The sequence below is a fragment of the Schistocerca gregaria genome, chromosome 8 (assembly GCF_023897955.1).
Source record: "Schistocerca gregaria isolate iqSchGreg1 chromosome 8, iqSchGreg1.2, whole genome shotgun sequence".
Lineage (NCBI taxonomy): Eukaryota > Metazoa > Arthropoda > Insecta > Orthoptera > Acrididae > Schistocerca > Schistocerca gregaria.
The window spans coordinates 382,025,792-382,044,250 of record NC_064927.1 but is presented as its reverse complement, the minus strand read 5'-3'; the positions used below and the strand labels follow the sequence as shown (position 1 = coordinate 382,044,250).

The 18,459-nt window shown below is 52.5% G+C and overlaps 55 non-coding genes across 55 annotated transcripts; 28 read left to right on the top strand and 27 right to left on the bottom strand.

Moving 5' to 3' along the window:
• Nucleotides 1–394: 394 nt before the first annotated feature.
• Trnai-uau (transfer RNA isoleucine (anticodon UAU)) lies at nucleotides 395–486 on the top strand. Its single transcript is given in 2 exon segments — nucleotides 395–432; nucleotides 451–486. It is a non-coding gene; the product is annotated as a tRNA-Ile (tRNA).
• A 111-nt stretch (nucleotides 487–597) lies between these two features.
• Trnad-guc (transfer RNA aspartic acid (anticodon GUC)) lies at nucleotides 598–669 on the top strand. Its single transcript has one exon. It is a non-coding gene; the product is annotated as a tRNA-Asp (tRNA).
• Nucleotides 670–882: 213 nt separating this feature from the next.
• Trnam-cau (transfer RNA methionine (anticodon CAU)) lies at nucleotides 883–954 on the bottom strand. The gene has a single exon. It is a non-coding gene; the product is annotated as a tRNA-Met (tRNA).
• Nucleotides 955–1,237: 283 nt separating this feature from the next.
• Trnar-acg (transfer RNA arginine (anticodon ACG)) lies at nucleotides 1,238–1,310 on the bottom strand. The gene has a single exon. It is a non-coding gene; the product is annotated as a tRNA-Arg (tRNA).
• A 430-nt stretch (nucleotides 1,311–1,740) lies between these two features.
• Trnai-uau (transfer RNA isoleucine (anticodon UAU)) lies at nucleotides 1,741–1,832 on the top strand. Its single transcript is given in 2 exon segments — nucleotides 1,741–1,778; nucleotides 1,797–1,832. It is a non-coding gene; the product is annotated as a tRNA-Ile (tRNA).
• A 111-nt stretch (nucleotides 1,833–1,943) lies between these two features.
• Nucleotides 1,944–2,015, top strand: Trnad-guc (transfer RNA aspartic acid (anticodon GUC)). The gene has a single exon. It is a non-coding gene; the product is annotated as a tRNA-Asp (tRNA).
• Nucleotides 2,016–2,228: 213 nt separating this feature from the next.
• Trnam-cau (transfer RNA methionine (anticodon CAU)) lies at nucleotides 2,229–2,300 on the bottom strand. The gene has a single exon. It is a non-coding gene; the product is annotated as a tRNA-Met (tRNA).
• A 283-nt stretch (nucleotides 2,301–2,583) lies between these two features.
• Nucleotides 2,584–2,656, bottom strand: Trnar-acg (transfer RNA arginine (anticodon ACG)). The gene has a single exon. It is a non-coding gene; the product is annotated as a tRNA-Arg (tRNA).
• A 430-nt stretch (nucleotides 2,657–3,086) lies between these two features.
• Trnai-uau (transfer RNA isoleucine (anticodon UAU)) lies at nucleotides 3,087–3,178 on the top strand. Its single transcript is given in 2 exon segments — nucleotides 3,087–3,124; nucleotides 3,143–3,178. It is a non-coding gene; the product is annotated as a tRNA-Ile (tRNA).
• A 111-nt stretch (nucleotides 3,179–3,289) lies between these two features.
• Nucleotides 3,290–3,361, top strand: Trnad-guc (transfer RNA aspartic acid (anticodon GUC)). Its single transcript has one exon. It is a non-coding gene; the product is annotated as a tRNA-Asp (tRNA).
• Nucleotides 3,362–3,574: 213 nt separating this feature from the next.
• Nucleotides 3,575–3,646, bottom strand: Trnam-cau (transfer RNA methionine (anticodon CAU)). Its single transcript has one exon. It is a non-coding gene; the product is annotated as a tRNA-Met (tRNA).
• A 283-nt stretch (nucleotides 3,647–3,929) lies between these two features.
• On the bottom strand, nucleotides 3,930–4,002 carry Trnar-acg (transfer RNA arginine (anticodon ACG)). The gene has a single exon. It is a non-coding gene; the product is annotated as a tRNA-Arg (tRNA).
• Nucleotides 4,003–4,432: 430 nt separating this feature from the next.
• Trnai-uau (transfer RNA isoleucine (anticodon UAU)) lies at nucleotides 4,433–4,524 on the top strand. Its single transcript is given in 2 exon segments — nucleotides 4,433–4,470; nucleotides 4,489–4,524. It is a non-coding gene; the product is annotated as a tRNA-Ile (tRNA).
• A 111-nt stretch (nucleotides 4,525–4,635) lies between these two features.
• On the top strand, nucleotides 4,636–4,707 carry Trnad-guc (transfer RNA aspartic acid (anticodon GUC)). The gene has a single exon. It is a non-coding gene; the product is annotated as a tRNA-Asp (tRNA).
• A 213-nt stretch (nucleotides 4,708–4,920) lies between these two features.
• Trnam-cau (transfer RNA methionine (anticodon CAU)) lies at nucleotides 4,921–4,992 on the bottom strand. Its single transcript has one exon. It is a non-coding gene; the product is annotated as a tRNA-Met (tRNA).
• Nucleotides 4,993–5,275: 283 nt separating this feature from the next.
• On the bottom strand, nucleotides 5,276–5,348 carry Trnar-acg (transfer RNA arginine (anticodon ACG)). The gene has a single exon. It is a non-coding gene; the product is annotated as a tRNA-Arg (tRNA).
• A 430-nt stretch (nucleotides 5,349–5,778) lies between these two features.
• Trnai-uau (transfer RNA isoleucine (anticodon UAU)) lies at nucleotides 5,779–5,870 on the top strand. The gene is given in 2 exon segments: nucleotides 5,779–5,816; nucleotides 5,835–5,870. It is a non-coding gene; the product is annotated as a tRNA-Ile (tRNA).
• A 111-nt stretch (nucleotides 5,871–5,981) lies between these two features.
• Nucleotides 5,982–6,053, top strand: Trnad-guc (transfer RNA aspartic acid (anticodon GUC)). The gene has a single exon. It is a non-coding gene; the product is annotated as a tRNA-Asp (tRNA).
• A 213-nt stretch (nucleotides 6,054–6,266) lies between these two features.
• Trnam-cau (transfer RNA methionine (anticodon CAU)) lies at nucleotides 6,267–6,338 on the bottom strand. Its single transcript has one exon. It is a non-coding gene; the product is annotated as a tRNA-Met (tRNA).
• Nucleotides 6,339–6,621: 283 nt separating this feature from the next.
• On the bottom strand, nucleotides 6,622–6,694 carry Trnar-acg (transfer RNA arginine (anticodon ACG)). The gene has a single exon. It is a non-coding gene; the product is annotated as a tRNA-Arg (tRNA).
• A 430-nt stretch (nucleotides 6,695–7,124) lies between these two features.
• Nucleotides 7,125–7,216, top strand: Trnai-uau (transfer RNA isoleucine (anticodon UAU)). The gene is given in 2 exon segments: nucleotides 7,125–7,162; nucleotides 7,181–7,216. It is a non-coding gene; the product is annotated as a tRNA-Ile (tRNA).
• A 111-nt stretch (nucleotides 7,217–7,327) lies between these two features.
• On the top strand, nucleotides 7,328–7,399 carry Trnad-guc (transfer RNA aspartic acid (anticodon GUC)). The gene has a single exon. It is a non-coding gene; the product is annotated as a tRNA-Asp (tRNA).
• Nucleotides 7,400–7,612: 213 nt separating this feature from the next.
• Nucleotides 7,613–7,684, bottom strand: Trnam-cau (transfer RNA methionine (anticodon CAU)). Its single transcript has one exon. It is a non-coding gene; the product is annotated as a tRNA-Met (tRNA).
• Nucleotides 7,685–7,967: 283 nt separating this feature from the next.
• Trnar-acg (transfer RNA arginine (anticodon ACG)) lies at nucleotides 7,968–8,040 on the bottom strand. The gene has a single exon. It is a non-coding gene; the product is annotated as a tRNA-Arg (tRNA).
• Nucleotides 8,041–8,470: 430 nt separating this feature from the next.
• On the top strand, nucleotides 8,471–8,562 carry Trnai-uau (transfer RNA isoleucine (anticodon UAU)). The gene is given in 2 exon segments: nucleotides 8,471–8,508; nucleotides 8,527–8,562. It is a non-coding gene; the product is annotated as a tRNA-Ile (tRNA).
• Nucleotides 8,563–8,673: 111 nt separating this feature from the next.
• Nucleotides 8,674–8,745, top strand: Trnad-guc (transfer RNA aspartic acid (anticodon GUC)). The gene has a single exon. It is a non-coding gene; the product is annotated as a tRNA-Asp (tRNA).
• Nucleotides 8,746–8,958: 213 nt separating this feature from the next.
• Trnam-cau (transfer RNA methionine (anticodon CAU)) lies at nucleotides 8,959–9,030 on the bottom strand. The gene has a single exon. It is a non-coding gene; the product is annotated as a tRNA-Met (tRNA).
• Nucleotides 9,031–9,313: 283 nt separating this feature from the next.
• Nucleotides 9,314–9,386, bottom strand: Trnar-acg (transfer RNA arginine (anticodon ACG)). The gene has a single exon. It is a non-coding gene; the product is annotated as a tRNA-Arg (tRNA).
• A 430-nt stretch (nucleotides 9,387–9,816) lies between these two features.
• Trnai-uau (transfer RNA isoleucine (anticodon UAU)) lies at nucleotides 9,817–9,908 on the top strand. The gene is given in 2 exon segments: nucleotides 9,817–9,854; nucleotides 9,873–9,908. It is a non-coding gene; the product is annotated as a tRNA-Ile (tRNA).
• A 111-nt stretch (nucleotides 9,909–10,019) lies between these two features.
• Nucleotides 10,020–10,091, top strand: Trnad-guc (transfer RNA aspartic acid (anticodon GUC)). The gene has a single exon. It is a non-coding gene; the product is annotated as a tRNA-Asp (tRNA).
• A 213-nt stretch (nucleotides 10,092–10,304) lies between these two features.
• Trnam-cau (transfer RNA methionine (anticodon CAU)) lies at nucleotides 10,305–10,376 on the bottom strand. Its single transcript has one exon. It is a non-coding gene; the product is annotated as a tRNA-Met (tRNA).
• Nucleotides 10,377–10,659: 283 nt separating this feature from the next.
• Nucleotides 10,660–10,732, bottom strand: Trnar-acg (transfer RNA arginine (anticodon ACG)). Its single transcript has one exon. It is a non-coding gene; the product is annotated as a tRNA-Arg (tRNA).
• Nucleotides 10,733–11,162: 430 nt separating this feature from the next.
• Trnai-uau (transfer RNA isoleucine (anticodon UAU)) lies at nucleotides 11,163–11,254 on the top strand. The gene is given in 2 exon segments: nucleotides 11,163–11,200; nucleotides 11,219–11,254. It is a non-coding gene; the product is annotated as a tRNA-Ile (tRNA).
• Nucleotides 11,255–11,365: 111 nt separating this feature from the next.
• On the top strand, nucleotides 11,366–11,437 carry Trnad-guc (transfer RNA aspartic acid (anticodon GUC)). The gene has a single exon. It is a non-coding gene; the product is annotated as a tRNA-Asp (tRNA).
• Nucleotides 11,438–11,650: 213 nt separating this feature from the next.
• Nucleotides 11,651–11,722, bottom strand: Trnam-cau (transfer RNA methionine (anticodon CAU)). The gene has a single exon. It is a non-coding gene; the product is annotated as a tRNA-Met (tRNA).
• Nucleotides 11,723–12,005: 283 nt separating this feature from the next.
• Trnar-acg (transfer RNA arginine (anticodon ACG)) lies at nucleotides 12,006–12,078 on the bottom strand. Its single transcript has one exon. It is a non-coding gene; the product is annotated as a tRNA-Arg (tRNA).
• A 430-nt stretch (nucleotides 12,079–12,508) lies between these two features.
• Nucleotides 12,509–12,600, top strand: Trnai-uau (transfer RNA isoleucine (anticodon UAU)). Its single transcript is given in 2 exon segments — nucleotides 12,509–12,546; nucleotides 12,565–12,600. It is a non-coding gene; the product is annotated as a tRNA-Ile (tRNA).
• A 111-nt stretch (nucleotides 12,601–12,711) lies between these two features.
• Trnad-guc (transfer RNA aspartic acid (anticodon GUC)) lies at nucleotides 12,712–12,783 on the top strand. The gene has a single exon. It is a non-coding gene; the product is annotated as a tRNA-Asp (tRNA).
• A 213-nt stretch (nucleotides 12,784–12,996) lies between these two features.
• Trnam-cau (transfer RNA methionine (anticodon CAU)) lies at nucleotides 12,997–13,068 on the bottom strand. The gene has a single exon. It is a non-coding gene; the product is annotated as a tRNA-Met (tRNA).
• A 283-nt stretch (nucleotides 13,069–13,351) lies between these two features.
• Trnar-acg (transfer RNA arginine (anticodon ACG)) lies at nucleotides 13,352–13,424 on the bottom strand. The gene has a single exon. It is a non-coding gene; the product is annotated as a tRNA-Arg (tRNA).
• Nucleotides 13,425–13,854: 430 nt separating this feature from the next.
• On the top strand, nucleotides 13,855–13,946 carry Trnai-uau (transfer RNA isoleucine (anticodon UAU)). The gene is given in 2 exon segments: nucleotides 13,855–13,892; nucleotides 13,911–13,946. It is a non-coding gene; the product is annotated as a tRNA-Ile (tRNA).
• Nucleotides 13,947–14,057: 111 nt separating this feature from the next.
• Nucleotides 14,058–14,129, top strand: Trnad-guc (transfer RNA aspartic acid (anticodon GUC)). Its single transcript has one exon. It is a non-coding gene; the product is annotated as a tRNA-Asp (tRNA).
• A 213-nt stretch (nucleotides 14,130–14,342) lies between these two features.
• Trnam-cau (transfer RNA methionine (anticodon CAU)) lies at nucleotides 14,343–14,414 on the bottom strand. Its single transcript has one exon. It is a non-coding gene; the product is annotated as a tRNA-Met (tRNA).
• Nucleotides 14,415–14,697: 283 nt separating this feature from the next.
• Nucleotides 14,698–14,770, bottom strand: Trnar-acg (transfer RNA arginine (anticodon ACG)). The gene has a single exon. It is a non-coding gene; the product is annotated as a tRNA-Arg (tRNA).
• Nucleotides 14,771–15,200: 430 nt separating this feature from the next.
• On the top strand, nucleotides 15,201–15,292 carry Trnai-uau (transfer RNA isoleucine (anticodon UAU)). Its single transcript is given in 2 exon segments — nucleotides 15,201–15,238; nucleotides 15,257–15,292. It is a non-coding gene; the product is annotated as a tRNA-Ile (tRNA).
• Nucleotides 15,293–15,403: 111 nt separating this feature from the next.
• Trnad-guc (transfer RNA aspartic acid (anticodon GUC)) lies at nucleotides 15,404–15,475 on the top strand. The gene has a single exon. It is a non-coding gene; the product is annotated as a tRNA-Asp (tRNA).
• A 213-nt stretch (nucleotides 15,476–15,688) lies between these two features.
• On the bottom strand, nucleotides 15,689–15,760 carry Trnam-cau (transfer RNA methionine (anticodon CAU)). Its single transcript has one exon. It is a non-coding gene; the product is annotated as a tRNA-Met (tRNA).
• A 283-nt stretch (nucleotides 15,761–16,043) lies between these two features.
• On the bottom strand, nucleotides 16,044–16,116 carry Trnar-acg (transfer RNA arginine (anticodon ACG)). The gene has a single exon. It is a non-coding gene; the product is annotated as a tRNA-Arg (tRNA).
• A 430-nt stretch (nucleotides 16,117–16,546) lies between these two features.
• On the top strand, nucleotides 16,547–16,638 carry Trnai-uau (transfer RNA isoleucine (anticodon UAU)). The gene is given in 2 exon segments: nucleotides 16,547–16,584; nucleotides 16,603–16,638. It is a non-coding gene; the product is annotated as a tRNA-Ile (tRNA).
• A 111-nt stretch (nucleotides 16,639–16,749) lies between these two features.
• Trnad-guc (transfer RNA aspartic acid (anticodon GUC)) lies at nucleotides 16,750–16,821 on the top strand. The gene has a single exon. It is a non-coding gene; the product is annotated as a tRNA-Asp (tRNA).
• Nucleotides 16,822–17,034: 213 nt separating this feature from the next.
• Nucleotides 17,035–17,106, bottom strand: Trnam-cau (transfer RNA methionine (anticodon CAU)). Its single transcript has one exon. It is a non-coding gene; the product is annotated as a tRNA-Met (tRNA).
• A 283-nt stretch (nucleotides 17,107–17,389) lies between these two features.
• On the bottom strand, nucleotides 17,390–17,462 carry Trnar-acg (transfer RNA arginine (anticodon ACG)). Its single transcript has one exon. It is a non-coding gene; the product is annotated as a tRNA-Arg (tRNA).
• Nucleotides 17,463–17,892: 430 nt separating this feature from the next.
• Nucleotides 17,893–17,984, top strand: Trnai-uau (transfer RNA isoleucine (anticodon UAU)). The gene is given in 2 exon segments: nucleotides 17,893–17,930; nucleotides 17,949–17,984. It is a non-coding gene; the product is annotated as a tRNA-Ile (tRNA).
• Nucleotides 17,985–18,095: 111 nt separating this feature from the next.
• On the top strand, nucleotides 18,096–18,167 carry Trnad-guc (transfer RNA aspartic acid (anticodon GUC)). The gene has a single exon. It is a non-coding gene; the product is annotated as a tRNA-Asp (tRNA).
• A 213-nt stretch (nucleotides 18,168–18,380) lies between these two features.
• Nucleotides 18,381–18,452, bottom strand: Trnam-cau (transfer RNA methionine (anticodon CAU)). The gene has a single exon. It is a non-coding gene; the product is annotated as a tRNA-Met (tRNA).
• Between the last annotated feature and the right edge of the window lie 7 nt (nucleotides 18,453–18,459).

Genomic DNA, 18,459 nt, shown 5'->3' with positions numbered 1-18,459 from the left:
CGCAAAGCAACATGTTCTCCGTGGCTCGGCAATTGCGTGTCGTCCACTGACAACGGCGGCGCGGCCACTCTGGTCTTCCGCACTCTGCAGGGAGCTGCTAAGGAAGGCATCTCTCCTCCAGCTCCTCGGCCACGGTGCGCCTGCACAGCCTAGAGCTTGCCATACATCTGGACAGGTAGCAGAATGCAAGGCGCCCGTTTTTCTGCATTTTTTCGGTGATGACAAGCGGTTGATATGCCTGTAAGTGTAGCATATGAAACAAGAATCGTATGAAGCATTCGTAGACAGGTGCTGAAGTGGCAGTATGGCCGTAGGTGATGATCGTATGATGGGTCTGTAGCCACAACAGCTTGGCAGCAAAGTGAATACCGCTAACTGAAACCATTCCGCTGTAGCCCCAGTGGCGCAATTGGTTAGCGCACGGTACTTATAAGGCAGTAGCCGTGAGCAATGCCGGGGTTGTGAGTTCGAGCCTCACCTGGGGCATACTTTTATTTCGTAGCAGCTGACTCTGGAAGCATCGGGACGCTAGATTTTAGATGTATCACGTACTTGAGAAACAGAAATGTGCGTGCATTGTATAGACCGCCTGCGTGTTCCTCGGTAGTATAGTGGTTAGTATCCCCGCCTGTCACGCGGGAGACCGGGGTTCGATTCCCCGCCGGGGAGGTGCGATTTTTATATCGCGAGAAAGCATTACCCTTGTGATCAAGGAATGTAATTGCTAAAAAATCGTAAGAAGGTCTGCGTCTTAGGAAGTGTTTCTCGTATTCTTCACACGACGTCATCGTTTCACAACTCACAGGGTTTACTGACGACGCTGAATCAGCGCACCCCAAGCTTAATGATCGAGCTCGAAGCACCAACGAAAAAGAATAATTTTAGCAGAGCGTGGTTTCGATCCACGGACCTCTGGGTTATGGGCCCAGCACGCTTCCACTGCGCCACTCTGCTGCGTGCAGCAGTCCGTCCTTTTCGGTGCGTGGCATTGGACACTTGGAAAGCGTTGTGTGCATCGGTTTCACGCGCCTACCGTTTAATTAACTGCGTATCATCTCTCAGCTTGACTTGTCTCGACTTTGCTCGACTGACGCTACGCTGACGCTTGCACGAAGCGATATTTACCACGATCGTCTCGAGATGCAGCTGCGAGATGCTCAGGATTAACATTGCACTCCACGAAGGTGGAGACATTCGAATGCATTGCCTAGCTACGCCCCCGCAACTAACAAAATGCCGACCCTGCCAGGATTCGAACCTGGAATCTTCTGATCCGTAGTCAGACGCGTTATCCGTTGCGCCACAGGGCCACTGTTCGCGGTGTAAGCCACGGGGCGGGTGCACAACGCAAAGCAACATGTTCTCCGTGGCTCGGCAATTGCGTGTCGTCCACTGACAACGGCGGCGCGGCCACTCTGGTCTTCCGCACTCTGCAGGGAGCTGCTAAGGAAGGCATCTCTCCTCCAGCTCCTCGGCCACGGTGCGCCTGCACAGCCTAGAGCTTGCCATACATCTGGACAGGTAGCAGAATGCAAGGCGCCCGTTTTTCTGCATTTTTTCGGTGATGACAAGCGGTTGATATGCCTGTAAGTGTAGCATATGAAACAAGAATCGTATGAAGCATTCGTAGACAGGTGCTGAAGTGGCAGTATGGCCGTAGGTGATGATCGTATGATGGGTCTGTAGCCACAACAGCTTGGCAGCAAAGTGAATACCGCTAACTGAAACCATTCCGCTGTAGCCCCAGTGGCGCAATTGGTTAGCGCACGGTACTTATAAGGCAGTAGCCGTGAGCAATGCCGGGGTTGTGAGTTCGAGCCTCACCTGGGGCATACTTTTATTTCGTAGCAGCTGACTCTGGAAGCATCGGGACGCTAGATTTTAGATGTATCACGTACTTGAGAAGCAGAAATGTGCGTGCATTGTATAGACCGCCTGCGTGTTCCTCGGTAGTATAGTGGTTAGTATCCCCGCCTGTCACGCGGGAGACCGGGGATCGATTCCCCGCCGGGGAGGTGCGATTTTTATATCGCGAGAAAGCATTACTCTTGTGATCAAGGAATGTAATTGCTAAAAAATCGTAAGAAGGTCTGCGTCTTAGGAAGTGTTTCTCGTATTCTTCACACGACGTCATCGTTTCACAACTCACAGGGTTTACTGACGACGCTGAATCAGCGCACCCCAAGCTTAATGATCGAGCTCGAAGCACCAACGAAAAAGAATAATTTTAGCAGAGCGTGGTTTCGATCCACGGACCTCTGGGTTATGGGCCCAGCACGCTTCCACTGCGCCACTCTGCTGCGTGCAGCAGTCCGTCCTTTTCGGTGCGTGGCATTGGACACTTGGAAAGCGTTGTGTGCATCGGTTTCACGCGCCTACCGTTTAATTAACTGCGTATCATCTCTCAGCTTGACTTGTCTCGACTTTGCTCGACTGACGCTACGCTGACGCTTGCACGAAGCGATATTTACCACGATCGTCTCGAGATGCAGCTGCGAGATGCTCAGGATTAACATTGCACTCCACGAAGGTGGAGACATTCGAATGCATTGCCTAGCTACGCCCCCGCAACTAACAAAATGCCGACCCTGCCAGGATTCGAACCTGGAATCTTCTGATCCGTAGTCAGACGCGTTATCCGTTGCGCCACAGGGCCACTGTTCGCGGTGTAAGCCACGGGGCGGGTGCACAACGCAAAGCAACATGTTCTCCGTGGCTCGGCAATTGCGTGTCGTCCACTGACAACGGCGGCGCGGCCACTCTGGTCTTCCGCACTCTGCAGGGAGCTGCTAAGGAAGGCATCTCTCCTCCAGCTCCTCGGCCACGGTGCGCCTGCACAGCCTAGAGCTTGCCATACATCTGGACAGGTAGCAGAATGCAAGGCGCCCGTTTTTCTGCATTTTTTCGGTGATGACAAGCGGTTGATATGCCTGTAAGTGTAGCATATGAAACAAGAATCGTATGAAGCATTCGTAGACAGGTGCTGAAGTGGCAGTATGGCCGTAGGTGATGATCGTATGATGGGTCTGTAGCCACAACAGCTTGGCAGCAAAGTGAATACCGCTAACTGAAACCATTCCGCTGTAGCCCCAGTGGCGCAATTGGTTAGCGCACGGTACTTATAAGGCAGTAGCCGTGAGCAATGCCGGGGTTGTGAGTTCGAGCCTCACCTGGGGCATACTTTTATTTCGTAGCAGCTGACTCTGGAAGCATCGGGACGCTAGATTTTAGATGTATCACGTACTTGAGAAGCAGAAATGTGCGTGCATTGTATAGACTGCCTGCGTGTTCCTCGGTAGTATAGTGGTTAGTATCCCCGCCTGTCACGCGGGAGACCGGGGATCGATTCCCCGCCGGGGAGGTGCGATTTTTATATCGCGAGAAAGCATTACTCTTGTGATCAAGGAATGTAATTGCTAAAAAATCGTAAGAAGGTCTGCGTCTTAGGAAGTGTTTCTCGTATTCTTCACACGACGTCATCGTTTCACAACTCACAGGGTTTACTGACGACGCTGAATCAGCGCACCCCAAGCTTAATGATCGAGCTCGAAGCACCAACGAAAAAGAATAATTTTAGCAGAGCGTGGTTTCGATCCACGGACCTCTGGGTTATGGGCCCAGCACGCTTCCACTGCGCCACTCTGCTGCGTGCAGCAGTCCGTCCTTTTCGGTGCGTGGCATTGGACACTTGGAAAGCGTTGTGTGCATCGGTTTCACGCGCCTACCGTTTAATTAACTGCGTATCATCTCTCAGCTTGACTTGTCTCGACTTTGCTCGACTGACGCTACGCTGACGCTTGCACGAAGCGATATTTACCACGATCGTCTCGAGATGCAGCTGCGAGATGCTCAGGATTAACATTGCACTCCACGAAGGTGGAGACATTCGAATGCATTGCCTAGCTACGCCCCCGCAACTAACAAAATGCCGACCCTGCCAGGATTCGAACCTGGAATCTTCTGATCCGTAGTCAGACGCGTTATCCGTTGCGCCACAGGGCCACTGTTCGCGGTGTAAGCCACGGGGCGGGTGCACAACGCAAAGCAACATGTTCTCCGTGGCTCGGCAATTGCGTGTCGTCCACTGACAACGGCGGCGCGGCCACTCTGGTCTTCCGCACTCTGCAGGGAGCTGCTAAGGAAGGCATCTCTCCTCCAGCTCCTCGGCCACGGTGCGCCTGCACAGCCTAGAGCTTGCCATACATCTGGACAGGTAGCAGAATGCAAGGCGCCCGTTTTTCTGCATTTTTTCGGTGATGACAAGCGGTTGATATGCCTGTAAGTGTAGCATATGAAACAAGAATCGTATGAAGCATTCGTAGACAGGTGCTGAAGTGGCAGTATGGCCGTAGGTGATGATCGTATGATGGGTCTGTAGCCACAACAGCTTGGCAGCAAAGTGAATACCGCTAACTGAAACCATTCCGCTGTAGCCCCAGTGGCGCAATTGGTTAGCGCACGGTACTTATAAGGCAGTAGCCGTGAGCAATGCCGGGGTTGTGAGTTCGAGCCTCACCTGGGGCATACTTTTATTTCGTAGCAGCTGACTCTGGAAGCATCGGGACGCTAGATTTTAGATGTATCACGTACTTGAGAAGCAGAAATGTGCGTGCATTGTATAGACCGCCTGCGTGTTCCTCGGTAGTATAGTGGTTAGTATCCCCGCCTGTCACGCGGGAGACCGGGGATCGATTCCCCGCCGGGGAGGTGCGATTTTTATATCGCGAGAAAGCATTACTCTTGTGATCAAGGAATGTAATTGCTAAAAAATCGTAAGAAGGTCTGCGTCTTAGGAAGTGTTTCTCGTATTCTTCACACGACGTCATCGTTTCACAACTCACAGGGTTTACTGACGACGCTGAATCAGCGCACCCCAAGCTTAATGATCGAGCTCGAAGCACCAACGAAAAAGAATAATTTTAGCAGAGCGTGGTTTCGATCCACGGACCTCTGGGTTATGGGCCCAGCACGCTTCCACTGCGCCACTCTGCTGCGTGCAGCAGTCCGTCCTTTTCGGTGCGTGGCATTGGACACTTGGAAAGCGTTGTGTGCATCGGTTTCACGCGCCTACCGTTTAATTAACTGCGTATCATCTCTCAGCTTGACTTGTCTCGACTTTGCTCGACTGACGCTACGCTGACGCTTGCACGAAGCGATATTTACCACGATCGTCTCGAGATGCAGCTGCGAGATGCTCAGGATTAACATTGCACTCCACGAAGGTGGAGACATTCGAATGCATTGCCTAGCTACGCCCCCGCAACTAACAAAATGCCGACCCTGCCAGGATTCGAACCTGGAATCTTCTGATCCGTAGTCAGACGCGTTATCCGTTGCGCCACAGGGCCACTGTTCGCGGTGTAAGCCACGGGGCGGGTGCACAACGCAAAGCAACATGTTCTCCGTGGCTCGGCAATTGCGTGTCGTCCACTGACAACGGCGGCGCGGCCACTCTGGTCTTCCGCACTCTGCAGGGAGCTGCTAAGGAAGGCATCTCTCCTCCAGCTCCTCGGCCACGGTGCGCCTGCACAGCCTAGAGCTTGCCATACATCTGGACAGGTAGCAGAATGCAAGGCGCCCGTTTTTCTGCATTTTTTCGGTGATGACAAGCGGTTGATATGCCTGTAAGTGTAGCATATGAAACAAGAATCGTATGAAGCATTCGTAGACAGGTGCTGAAGTGGCAGTATGGCCGTAGGTGATGATCGTATGATGGGTCTGTAGCCACAACAGCTTGGCAGCAAAGTGAATACCGCTAACTGAAACCATTCCGCTGTAGCCCCAGTGGCGCAATTGGTTAGCGCACGGTACTTATAAGGCAGTAGCCGTGAGCAATGCCGGGGTTGTGAGTTCGAGCCTCACCTGGGGCATACTTTTATTTCGTAGCAGCTGACTCTGGAAGCATCGGGACGCTAGATTTTAGATGTATCACGTACTTGAGAAGCAGAAATGTGCGTGCATTGTATAGACCGCCTGCGTGTTCCTCGGTAGTATAGTGGTTAGTATCCCCGCCTGTCACGCGGGAGACCGGGGATCGATTCCCCGCCGGGGAGGTGCGATTTTTATATCGCGAGAAAGCATTACTCTTGTGATCAAGGAATGTAATTGCTAAAAAATCGTAAGAAGGTCTGCGTCTTAGGAAGTGTTTCTCGTATTCTTCACACGACGTCATCGTTTCACAACTCACAGGGTTTACTGACGACGCTGAATCAGCGCACCCCAAGCTTAATGATCGAGCTCGAAGCACCAACGAAAAAGAATAATTTTAGCAGAGCGTGGTTTCGATCCACGGACCTCTGGGTTATGGGCCCAGCACGCTTCCACTGCGCCACTCTGCTGCGTGCAGCAGTCCGTCCTTTTCGGTGCGTGGCATTGGACACTTGGAAAGCGTTGTGTGCATCGGTTTCACGCGCCTACCGTTTAATTAACTGCGTATCATCTCTCAGCTTGACTTGTCTCGACTTTGCTCGACTGACGCTACGCTGACGCTTGCACGAAGCGATATTTACCACGATCGTCTCGAGATGCAGCTGCGAGATGCTCAGGATTAACATTGCACTCCACGAAGGTGGAGACATTCGAATGCATTGCCTAGCTACGCCCCCGCAACTAACAAAATGCCGACCCTGCCAGGATTCGAACCTGGAATCTTCTGATCCGTAGTCAGACGCGTTATCCGTTGCGCCACAGGGCCACTGTTCGCGGTGTAAGCCACGGGGCGGGTGCACAACGCAAAGCAACATGTTCTCCGTGGCTCGGCAATTGCGTGTCGTCCACTGACAACGGCGGCGCGGCCACTCTGGTCTTCCGCACTCTGCAGGGAGCTGCTAAGGAAGGCATCTCTCCTCCAGCTCCTCGGCCACGGTGCGCCTGCACAGCCTAGAGCTTGCCATACATCTGGACAGGTAGCAGAATGCAAGGCGCCCGTTTTTCTGCATTTTTTCGGTGATGACAAGCGGTTGATATGCCTGTAAGTGTAGCATATGAAACAAGAATCGTATGAAGCATTCGTAGACAGGTGCTGAAGTGGCAGTATGGCCGTAGGTGATGATCGTATGATGGGTCTGTAGCCACAACAGCTTGGCAGCAAAGTGAATACCGCTAACTGAAACCATTCCGCTGTAGCCCCAGTGGCGCAATTGGTTAGCGCACGGTACTTATAAGGCAGTAGCCGTGAGCAATGCCGGGGTTGTGAGTTCGAGCCTCACCTGGGGCATACTTTTATTTCGTAGCAGCTGACTCTGGAAGCATCGGGACGCTAGATTTTAGATGTATCACGTACTTGAGAAGCAGAAATGTGCGTGCATTGTATAGACCGCCTGCGTGTTCCTCGGTAGTATAGTGGTTAGTATCCCCGCCTGTCACGCGGGAGACCGGGGATCGATTCCCCGCCGGGGAGGTGCGATTTTTATATCGCGAGAAAGCATTACTCTTGTGATCAAGGAATGTAATTGCTAAAAAATCGTAAGAAGGTCTGCGTCTTAGGAAGTGTTTCTCGTATTCTTCACACGACGTCATCGTTTCACAACTCACAGGGTTTACTGACGACGCTGAATCAGCGCACCCCAAGCTTAATGATCGAGCTCGAAGCACCAACGAAAAAGAATAATTTTAGCAGAGCGTGGTTTCGATCCACGGACCTCTGGGTTATGGGCCCAGCACGCTTCCACTGCGCCACTCTGCTGCGTGCAGCAGTCCGTCCTTTTCGGTGCGTGGCATTGGACACTTGGAAAGCGTTGTGTGCATCGGTTTCACGCGCCTACCGTTTAATTAACTGCGTATCATCTCTCAGCTTGACTTGTCTCGACTTTGCTCGACTGACGCTACGCTGACGCTTGCACGAAGCGATATTTACCACGATCGTCTCGAGATGCAGCTGCGAGATGCTCAGGATTAACATTGCACTCCACGAAGGTGGAGACATTCGAATGCATTGCCTAGCTACGCCCCCGCAACTAACAAAATGCCGACCCTGCCAGGATTCGAACCTGGAATCTTCTGATCCGTAGTCAGACGCGTTATCCGTTGCGCCACAGGGCCACTGTTCGCGGTGTAAGCCACGGGGCGGGTGCACAACGCAAAGCAACATGTTCTCCGTGGCTCGGCAATTGCGTGTCGTCCACTGACAACGGCGGCGCGGCCACTCTGGTCTTCCGCACTCTGCAGGGAGCTGCTAAGGAAGGCATCTCTCCTCCAGCTCCTCGGCCACGGTGCGCCTGCACAGCCTAGAGCTTGCCATACATCTGGACAGGTAGCAGAATGCAAGGCGCCCGTTTTTCTGCATTTTTTCGGTGATGACAAGCGGTTGATATGCCTGTAAGTGTAGCATATGAAACAAGAATCGTATGAAGCATTCGTAGACAGGTGCTGAAGTGGCAGTATGGCCGTAGGTGATGATCGTATGATGGGTCTGTAGCCACAACAGCTTGGCAGCAAAGTGAATACCGCTAACTGAAACCATTCCGCTGTAGCCCCAGTGGCGCAATTGGTTAGCGCACGGTACTTATAAGGCAGTAGCCGTGAGCAATGCCGGGGTTGTGAGTTCGAGCCTCACCTGGGGCATACTTTTATTTCGTAGCAGCTGACTCTGGAAGCATCGGGACGCTAGATTTTAGATGTATCACGTACTTGAGAAGCAGAAATGTGCGTGCATTGTATAGACCGCCTGCGTGTTCCTCGGTAGTATAGTGGTTAGTATCCCCGCCTGTCACGCGGGAGACCGGGGATCGATTCCCCGCCGGGGAGGTGCGATTTTTATATCGCGAGAAAGCATTACTCTTGTGATCAAGGAATGTAATTGCTAAAAAATCGTAAGAAGGTCTGCGTCTTAGGAAGTGTTTCTCGTATTCTTCACACGACGTCATCGTTTCACAACTCACAGGGTTTACTGACGACGCTGAATCAGCGCACCCCAAGCTTAATGATCGAGCTCGAAGCACCAACGAAAAAGAATAATTTTAGCAGAGCGTGGTTTCGATCCACGGACCTCTGGGTTATGGGCCCAGCACGCTTCCACTGCGCCACTCTGCTGCGTGCAGCAGTCCGTCCTTTTCGGTGCGTGGCATTGGACACTTGGAAAGCGTTGTGTGCATCGGTTTCACGCGCCTACCGTTTAATTAACTGCGTATCATCTCTCAGCTTGACTTGTCTCGACTTTGCTCGACTGACGCTACGCTGACGCTTGCACGAAGCGATATTTACCACGATCGTCTCGAGATGCAGCTGCGAGATGCTCAGGATTAACATTGCACTCCACGAAGGTGGAGACATTCGAATGCATTGCCTAGCTACGCCCCCGCAACTAACAAAATGCCGACCCTGCCAGGATTCGAACCTGGAATCTTCTGATCCGTAGTCAGACGCGTTATCCGTTGCGCCACAGGGCCACTGTTCGCGGTGTAAGCCACGGGGCGGGTGCACAACGCAAAGCAACATGTTCTCCGTGGCTCGGCAATTGCGTGTCGTCCACTGACAACGGCGGCGCGGCCACTCTGGTCTTCCGCACTCTGCAGGGAGCTGCTAAGGAAGGCATCTCTCCTCCAGCTCCTCGGCCACGGTGCGCCTGCACAGCCTAGAGCTTGCCATACATCTGGACAGGTAGCAGAATGCAAGGCGCCCGTTTTTCTGCATTTTTTCGGTGATGACAAGCGGTTGATATGCCTGTAAGTGTAGCATATGAAACAAGAATCGTATGAAGCATTCGTAGACAGGTGCTGAAGTGGCAGTATGGCCGTAGGTGATGATCGTATGATGGGTCTGTAGCCACAACAGCTTGGCAGCAAAGTGAATACCGCTAACTGAAACCATTCCGCTGTAGCCCCAGTGGCGCAATTGGTTAGCGCACGGTACTTATAAGGCAGTAGCCGTGAGCAATGCCGGGGTTGTGAGTTCGAGCCTCACCTGGGGCATACTTTTATTTCGTAGCAGCTGACTCTGGAAGCATCGGGACGCTAGATTTTAGATGTATCACGTACTTGAGAAGCAGAAATGTGCGTGCATTGTATAGACCGCCTGCGTGTTCCTCGGTAGTATAGTGGTTAGTATCCCCGCCTGTCACGCGGGAGACCGGGGATCGATTCCCCGCCGGGGAGGTGCGATTTTTATATCGCGAGAAAGCATTACTCTTGTGATCAAGGAATGTAATTGCTAAAAAATCGTAAGAAGGTCTGCGTCTTAGGAAGTGTTTCTCGTATTCTTCACACGACGTCATCGTTTCACAACTCACAGGGTTTACTGACGACGCTGAATCAGCGCACCCCAAGCTTAATGATCGAGCTCGAAGCACCAACGAAAAAGAATAATTTTAGCAGAGCGTGGTTTCGATCCACGGACCTCTGGGTTATGGGCCCAGCACGCTTCCACTGCGCCACTCTGCTGCGTGCAGCAGTCCGTCCTTTTCGGTGCGTGGCATTGGACACTTGGAAAGCGTTGTGTGCATCGGTTTCACGCGCCTACCGTTTAATTAACTGCGTATCATCTCTCAGCTTGACTTGTCTCGACTTTGCTCGACTGACGCTACGCTGACGCTTGCACGAAGCGATATTTACCACGATCGTCTCGAGATGCAGCTGCGAGATGCTCAGGATTAACATTGCACTCCACGAAGGTGGAGACATTCGAATGCATTGCCTAGCTACGCCCCCGCAACTAACAAAATGCCGACCCTGCCAGGATTCGAACCTGGAATCTTCTGATCCGTAGTCAGACGCGTTATCCGTTGCGCCACAGGGCCACTGTTCGCGGTGTAAGCCACGGGGCGGGTGCACAACGCAAAGCAACATGTTCTCCGTGGCTCGGCAATTGCGTGTCGTCCACTGACAACGGCGGCGCGGCCACTCTGGTCTTCCGCACTCTGCAGGGAGCTGCTAAGGAAGGCATCTCTCCTCCAGCTCCTCGGCCACGGTGCGCCTGCACAGCCTAGAGCTTGCCATACATCTGGACAGGTAGCAGAATGCAAGGCGCCCGTTTTTCTGCATTTTTTCGGTGATGACAAGCGGTTGATATGCCTGTAAGTGTAGCATATGAAACAAGAATCGTATGAAGCATTCGTAGACAGGTGCTGAAGTGGCAGTATGGCCGTAGGTGATGATCGTATGATGGGTCTGTAGCCACAACAGCTTGGCAGCAAAGTGAATACCGCTAACTGAAACCATTCCGCTGTAGCCCCAGTGGCGCAATTGGTTAGCGCACGGTACTTATAAGGCAGTAGCCGTGAGCAATGCCGGGGTTGTGAGTTCGAGCCTCACCTGGGGCATACTTTTATTTCGTAGCAGCTGACTCTGGAAGCATCGGGACGCTAGATTTTAGATGTATCACGTACTTGAGAAGCAGAAATGTGCGTGCATTGTATAGACCGCCTGCGTGTTCCTCGGTAGTATAGTGGTTAGTATCCCCGCCTGTCACGCGGGAGACCGGGGATCGATTCCCCGCCGGGGAGGTGCGATTTTTATATCGCGAGAAAGCATTACTCTTGTGATCAAGGAATGTAATTGCTAAAAAATCGTAAGAAGGTCTGCGTCTTAGGAAGTGTTTCTCGTATTCTTCACACGACGTCATCGTTTCACAACTCACAGGGTTTACTGACGACGCTGAATCAGCGCACCCCAAGCTTAATGATCGAGCTCGAAGCACCAACGAAAAAGAATAATTTTAGCAGAGCGTGGTTTCGATCCACGGACCTCTGGGTTATGGGCCCAGCACGCTTCCACTGCGCCACTCTGCTGCGTGCAGCAGTCCGTCCTTTTCGGTGCGTGGCATTGGACACTTGCAAAGCGTTGTGTGCATCGGTTTCACGCGCCTACCGTTTAATTAACTGCGTATCATCTCTCAGCTTGACTTGTCTCGACTTTGCTCGACTGACGCTACGCTGACGCTTGCACGAAGCGATATTTACCACGATCGTCTCGAGATGCAGCTGCGAGATGCTCAGGATTAACATTGCACTCCACGAAGGTGGAGACATTCGAATGCATTGCCTAGCTACGCCCCCGCAACTAACAAAATGCCGACCCTGCCAGGATTCGAACCTGGAATCTTCTGATCCGTAGTCAGACGCGTTATCCGTTGCGCCACAGGGCCACTGTTCGCGGTGTAAGCCACGGGGCGGGTGCACAACGCAAAGCAACATGTTCTCCGTGGCTCGGCAATTGCGTGTCGTCCACTGACAACGGCGGCGCGGCCACTCTGGTCTTCCGCACTCTGCAGGGAGCTGCTAAGGAAGGCATCTCTCCTCCAGCTCCTCGGCCACGGTGCGCCTGCACAGCCTAGAGCTTGCCATACATCTGGACAGGTAGCAGAATGCAAGGCGCCCGTTTTTCTGCATTTTTTCGGTGATGACAAGCGGTTGATATGCCTGTAAGTGTAGCATATGAAACAAGAATCGTATGAAGCATTCGTAGACAGGTGCTGAAGTGGCAGTATGGCCGTAGGTGATGATCGTATGATGGGTCTGTAGCCACAACAGCTTGGCAGCAAAGTGAATACCGCTAACTGAAACCATTCCGCTGTAGCCCCAGTGGCGCAATTGGTTAGCGCACGGTACTTATAAGGCAGTAGCCGTGAGCAATGCCGGGGTTGTGAGTTCGAGCCTCACCTGGGGCATACTTTTATTTCGTAGCAGCTGACTCTGGAAGCATCGGGACGCTAGATTTTAGATGTATCACGTACTTGAGAAGCAGAAATGTGCGTGCATTGTATAGACCGCCTGCGTGTTCCTCGGTAGTATAGTGGTTAGTATCCCCGCCTGTCACGCGGGAGACCGGGGATCGATTCCCCGCCGGGGAGGTGCGATTTTTATATCGCGAGAAAGCATTACTCTTGTGATCAAGGAATGTAATTGCTAAAAAATCGTAAGAAGGTCTGCGTCTTAGGAAGTGTTTCTCGTATTCTTCACACGACGTCATCGTTTCACAACTCACAGGGTTTACTGACGACGCTGAATCAGCGCACCCCAAGCTTAATGATCGAGCTCGAAGCACCAACGAAAAAGAATAATTTTAGCAGAGCGTGGTTTCGATCCACGGACCTCTGGGTTATGGGCCCAGCACGCTTCCACTGCGCCACTCTGCTGCGTGCAGCAGTCCGTCCTTTTCGGTGCGTGGCATTGGACACTTGCAAAGCGTTGTGTGCATCGGTTTCACGCGCCTACCGTTTAATTAACTGCGTATCATCTCTCAGCTTGACTTGTCTCGACTTTGCTCGACTGACGCTACGCTGACGCTTGCACGAAGCGATATTTACCACGATCGTCTCGAGATGCAGCTGCGAGATGCTCAGGATTAACATTGCACTCCACGAAGGTGGAGACATTCGAATGCATTGCCTAGCTACGCCCCCGCAACTAACAAAATGCCGACCCTGCCAGGATTCGAACCTGGAATCTTCTGATCCGTAGTCAGACGCGTTATCCGTTGCGCCACAGGGCCACTGTTCGCGGTGTAAGCCACGGGCCGGGTGCACAACGCAAAGCAACATGTTCTCCGTGGCTCGGCAATTGCGTGTCGTCCACTGACAACGGCGGCGCGGCCACTCTGGTCTTCCGCACTCTGCAGGGAGCTGCTAAGGAAGGCATCTCTCCTCCAGCTCCTCGGCCACGGTGCGCCTGCACAGCCTAGAGCTTGCCATACATCTGGACAGGTAGCAGAATGCAAGGCGCCCGTTTTTCTGCATTTTTTCGGTGATGACAAGCGGTTGATATGCCTGTAAGTGTAGCATATGAAACAAGAATCGTATGAAGCATTCGTAGACAGGTGCTGAAGTGGCAGTATGGCCGTAGGTGATGATCGTATGATGGGTCTGTAGCCACAACAGCTTGGCAGCAAAGTGAATACCGCTAACTGAAACCATTCCGCTGTAGCCCCAGTGGCGCAATTGGTTAGCGCACGGTACTTATAAGGCAGTAGCCGTGAGCAATGCCGGGGTTGTGAGTTCGAGCCTCACCTGGGGCATACTTTTATTTCGTAGCAGCTGACTCTGGAAGCATCGGGACGCTAGATTTTAGATGTATCACGTACTTGAGAAGCAGAAATGTGCGTGCATTGTATAGACCGCCTGCGTGTTCCTCGGTAGTATAGTGGTTAGTATCCCCGCCTGTCACGCGGGAGACCGGGGATCGATTCCCCGCCGGGGAGGTGCGATTTTTATATCGCGAGAAAGCATTACTCTTGTGATCAAGGAATGTAATTGCTAAAAAATCGTAAGAAGGTCTGCGTCTTAGGAAGTGTTTCTCGTATTCTTCACACGACGTCATCGTTTCACAACTCACAGGGTTTACTGACGACGCTGAATCAGCGCACCCCAAGCTTAATGATCGAGCTCGAAGCACCAACGAAAAAGAATAATTTTAGCAGAGCGTGGTTTCGATCCACGGACCTCTGGGTTATGGGCCCAGCACGCTTCCACTGCGCCACTCTGCTGCGTGCAGCAGTCCGTCCTTTTCGGTGCGTGGCATTGGACACTTGCAAAGCGTTGTGTGCATCGGTTTCACGCGCCTACCGTTTAATTAACTGCGTATCATCTCTCAGCTTGACTTGTCTCGACTTTGCTCGACTGACGCTACGCTGACGCTTGCACGAAGCGATATTTACCACGATCGTCTCGAGATGCAGCTGCGAGATGCTCAGGATTAACATTGCACTCCACGAAGGTGGAGACATTCGAATGCATTGCCTAGCTACGCCCCCGCAACTAACAAAATGCCGACCCTGCCAGGATTCGAACCTGGAATCTTCTGATCCGTAGTCAGACGCGTTATCCGTTGCGCCACAGGGCCACTGTTCGCGGTGTAAGCCACGGGCCGGGTGCACAACGCAAAGCAACATGTTCTCCGTGGCTCGGCAATTGCGTGTCGTCCACTGACAACGGCGGCGCGGCCACTCTGGTCTTCCGCACTCTGCAGGGAGCTGCTAAGGAAGGCATCTCTCCTCCAGCTCCTCGGCCACGGTGCGCCTGCACAGCCTAGAGCTTGCCATACATCTGGACAGGTAGCAGAATGCAAGGCGCCCGTTTTTCTGCATTTTTTCGGTGATGACAAGCGGTTGATATGCCTGTAAGTGTAGCATATGAAACAAGAATCGTATGAAGCATTCGTAGACAGGTGCTGAAGTGGCAGTATGGCCGTAGGTGATGATCGTATGATGGGTCTGTAGCCACAACAGCTTGGCAGCAAAGTGAATACCGCTAACTGAAACCATTCCGCTGTAGCCCCAGTGGCGCAATTGGTTAGCGCACGGTACTTATAAGGCAGTAGCCGTGAGCAATGCCGGGGTTGTGAGTTCGAGCCTCACCTGGGGCATACTTTTATTTCGTAGCAGCTGACTCTGGAAGCATCGGGACGCTAGATTTTAGATGTATCACGTACTTGAGAAGCAGAAATGTGCGTGCATTGTATAGACCGCCTGCGTGTTCCTCGATAGTATAGTGGTTAGTATCCCCGCCTGTCACGCGGGAGACCGGGGTTCGATTCCCCGCCGGGGAGGTGCGATTTTTATATCGCGAGAAAGCATTACTCTTGTGATCAAGGAATGTAATTGCTAAAAAATCGTAAGAAGGTCTGCGTCTTAGGAAGTGTTTCTCGTATTCTTCACACGACGTCATCGTTTCACAACTCACAGGGTTTACTGACGACGCTGAATCAGCGCACCCCAAGCTTAATGATCGAGCTCGAAGCACCAACGAAAAAGAATAATTTTAGCAGAGCGTGGTTTCGATCCACGGACCTCTGGGTTATGGGCCCAGCACGCTTCCACTGCGCCACTCTGCTGCGTGCAGCAGTCCGTCCTTTTCGGTGCGTGGCATTGGACACTTGGAAAGCGTTGTATGCATCGGTTTCACGCGCCTACCGTTTAATTAACTGCGTATCATCTCTCAGCTTGACTTGTCTCGACTTTGCTCGACTGACGCTACGCTGACGCTTGCACGAAGCGATATTTACCACGATCGTCTCGAGATGCAGCTGCGAGATGCTCAGGATTAACATTGCACTCCACGAAGGTGGATACATTCGAATGCATTGCCTAGCTACGCCCCCGCAACTAACAAAATGCCGACCCTGCCAGGATTCGAACCTGGAATCTTCTGATCCGTAGTCAGACGCGTTATTCGTTGCGCCACAGGGCCACTGTTCGCGGTGTAAGCCACGGGGCGGGTGCACATCGCAAAGCAACGTGTTCTCCGTGGCTCGGCAATTGCGTGTCGTCCACTGACAACGGCGGCGCGGCCACTCTGGTCTTCCGCACTCTGCAGGGAGCTGCTAAGGAAGGCATCTCTCCTCCAGCTCCTCGGCCACGGTGCGCCTGCACAGCCTAGAGCTTGCCATACATCTGGACAGGTAGCAGAATGCAAGGCGCCCGTTTTTCTGCATTTTTTCGGTGATGACAAGCGGTTGATATGCCTGTAAGTGTAGCATATGAAACAAGAATCGTATGAAGCATTCGTAGACAGGTGCTGAAGTGGCAGTATGGCCGTAGGTGATGATCGTATGATGGGTCTGTAGCCACAACAGCTTGGCAGCAAAGTGAATACCGCTAACTGAAACCATTCCGCTGTAGCCCCAGTGGCGCAATTGGTTAGCGCACGGTACTTATAAGGCAGTAGCCGTGAGCAATGCCGGGGTTGTGAGTTCGAGCCTCACCTGGGGCATACTTTTATTTCGTAGCAGCTGACTCTGGAAGCATCGGGACGCTAGATTTTAGATGCATCACGTACTTGAGAAGCAGAAATGTGCGTGCATTGTATAGACCGCCTGCGTGTTCCTCGGTAGTATAGTGGTTAGTATCCCCGCCTGTCACGCGGGAGACCGGGGTTCGATTCCCCGCCGGGGAGGTCCGATTTTTATATCGCGAGAAAGCATTACCCTTGTGATCAAGGAATGTAATTGCTAAAAAATCGTAAGAAGGTCTGCGTCTTAGGAAGTGTTTCTCGTATTCTTCACACGACGTCATCGTTTCACAACTCACAGGGTTTACTGACGACGCTGAATCAGCGCACCCCAAGCTTAATGATCGAGCTCGAAGCACCAACGAAAAAGAATAATTTTAGCAGAGCGTGGTTTCGATCCACGGACCTCTGGGTTATGGGCCCAGCACGCTTCCACTGCGCCACTCTGCTGCGTGCAGCAGTCCGTCCTTTTCGGTGCGTGGCATTGGACACTTGCAAAGCGTTGTGTGCATCGGTTTCACGCGCCTACCGTTTAATTAACTGCGTATCATCTCTCAGCTTGACTTGTCTCGACTTTGCTCGACTGACGCTACGCTGACGCTTGCACGAAGCGATATTTACCACGATCGTCTCGAGATGCAGCTGCGAGATGCTCAGGATTAACATTGCACTCCACGAAGGTGGAGACATTCGAATGCATTGCCTAGCTACGCCCCCGCAACTAACAAAATGCCGACCCTGCCAGGATTCGAACCTGGAATCTTCTGATCCGTAGTCAGACGCGTTATCCGTTGCGCCACAGGGCCACTGTTCGCGGTGTAAGCCACGGGCCGGGTGCACAACGCAAAGCAACATGTTCTCCGTGGCTCGGCAATTGCGTGTCGTCCACTGACAACGGCGGCGCGGCCACTCTGGTCTTCCGCACTCTGCAGGGAGCTGCTAAGGAAGGCATCTCTCCTCCAGCTCCTCGGCCACGGTGCGCCTGCACAGCCTAGAGCTTGCCATACATCTGGACAGGTAGCAGAATGCAAGGCGCCCGTTTTTCTGCATTTTTTCGGTGATGACAAGCGGTTGATATGCCTGTAAGTGTAGCATATGAAACAAGAATCGTATGAAGCATTCGTAGACAGGTGCTGAAGTGGCAGTATGGCCGTAGGTGATGATCGTATGATGGGTCTGTAGCCACAACAGCTTGGCAGCAAAGTGAATACCGCTAACTGAAACCATTCCGCTGTAGCCCCAGTGGCGCAATTGGTTAGCGCACGGTACTTATAAGGCAGTAGCCGTGAGCAATGCCGGGGTTGTGAGTTCGAGCCTCACCTGGGGCATACTTTTATTTCGTAGCAGCTGACTCTGGAAGCATCGGGACGCTAGATTTTAGATGTATCACGTACTTGAGAAGCAGAAATGTGCGTGCATTGTATAGACCGCCTGCGTGTTCCTCGGTAGTATAGTGGTTAGTATCCCCGCCTGTCACGCGGGAGACCGGGGTTCGATTCCCCGCCGGGGAGGTGCGATTTTTATATCGCGAGAAAGCATTACCCTTGTGATCAAGGAATGTAATTGCTAAAAAATCGTAAGAAGGTCTGCGTCTTAGGAAGTGTTTCTCGTATTCTTCACACGACGTCATCGTTTCACAACTCACAGGGTTTACTGACGACGCTGAATCAGCGCACCCCAAGCTTAATGATCGAGCTCGAAGCACCAACGAAAAAGAATAATTTTAGCAGAGCGTGGTTTCGATCCACGGACCTCTGGGTTATGGGCCCAGCACGCTTCCACTGCGCCACTCTGCTGCGTGCA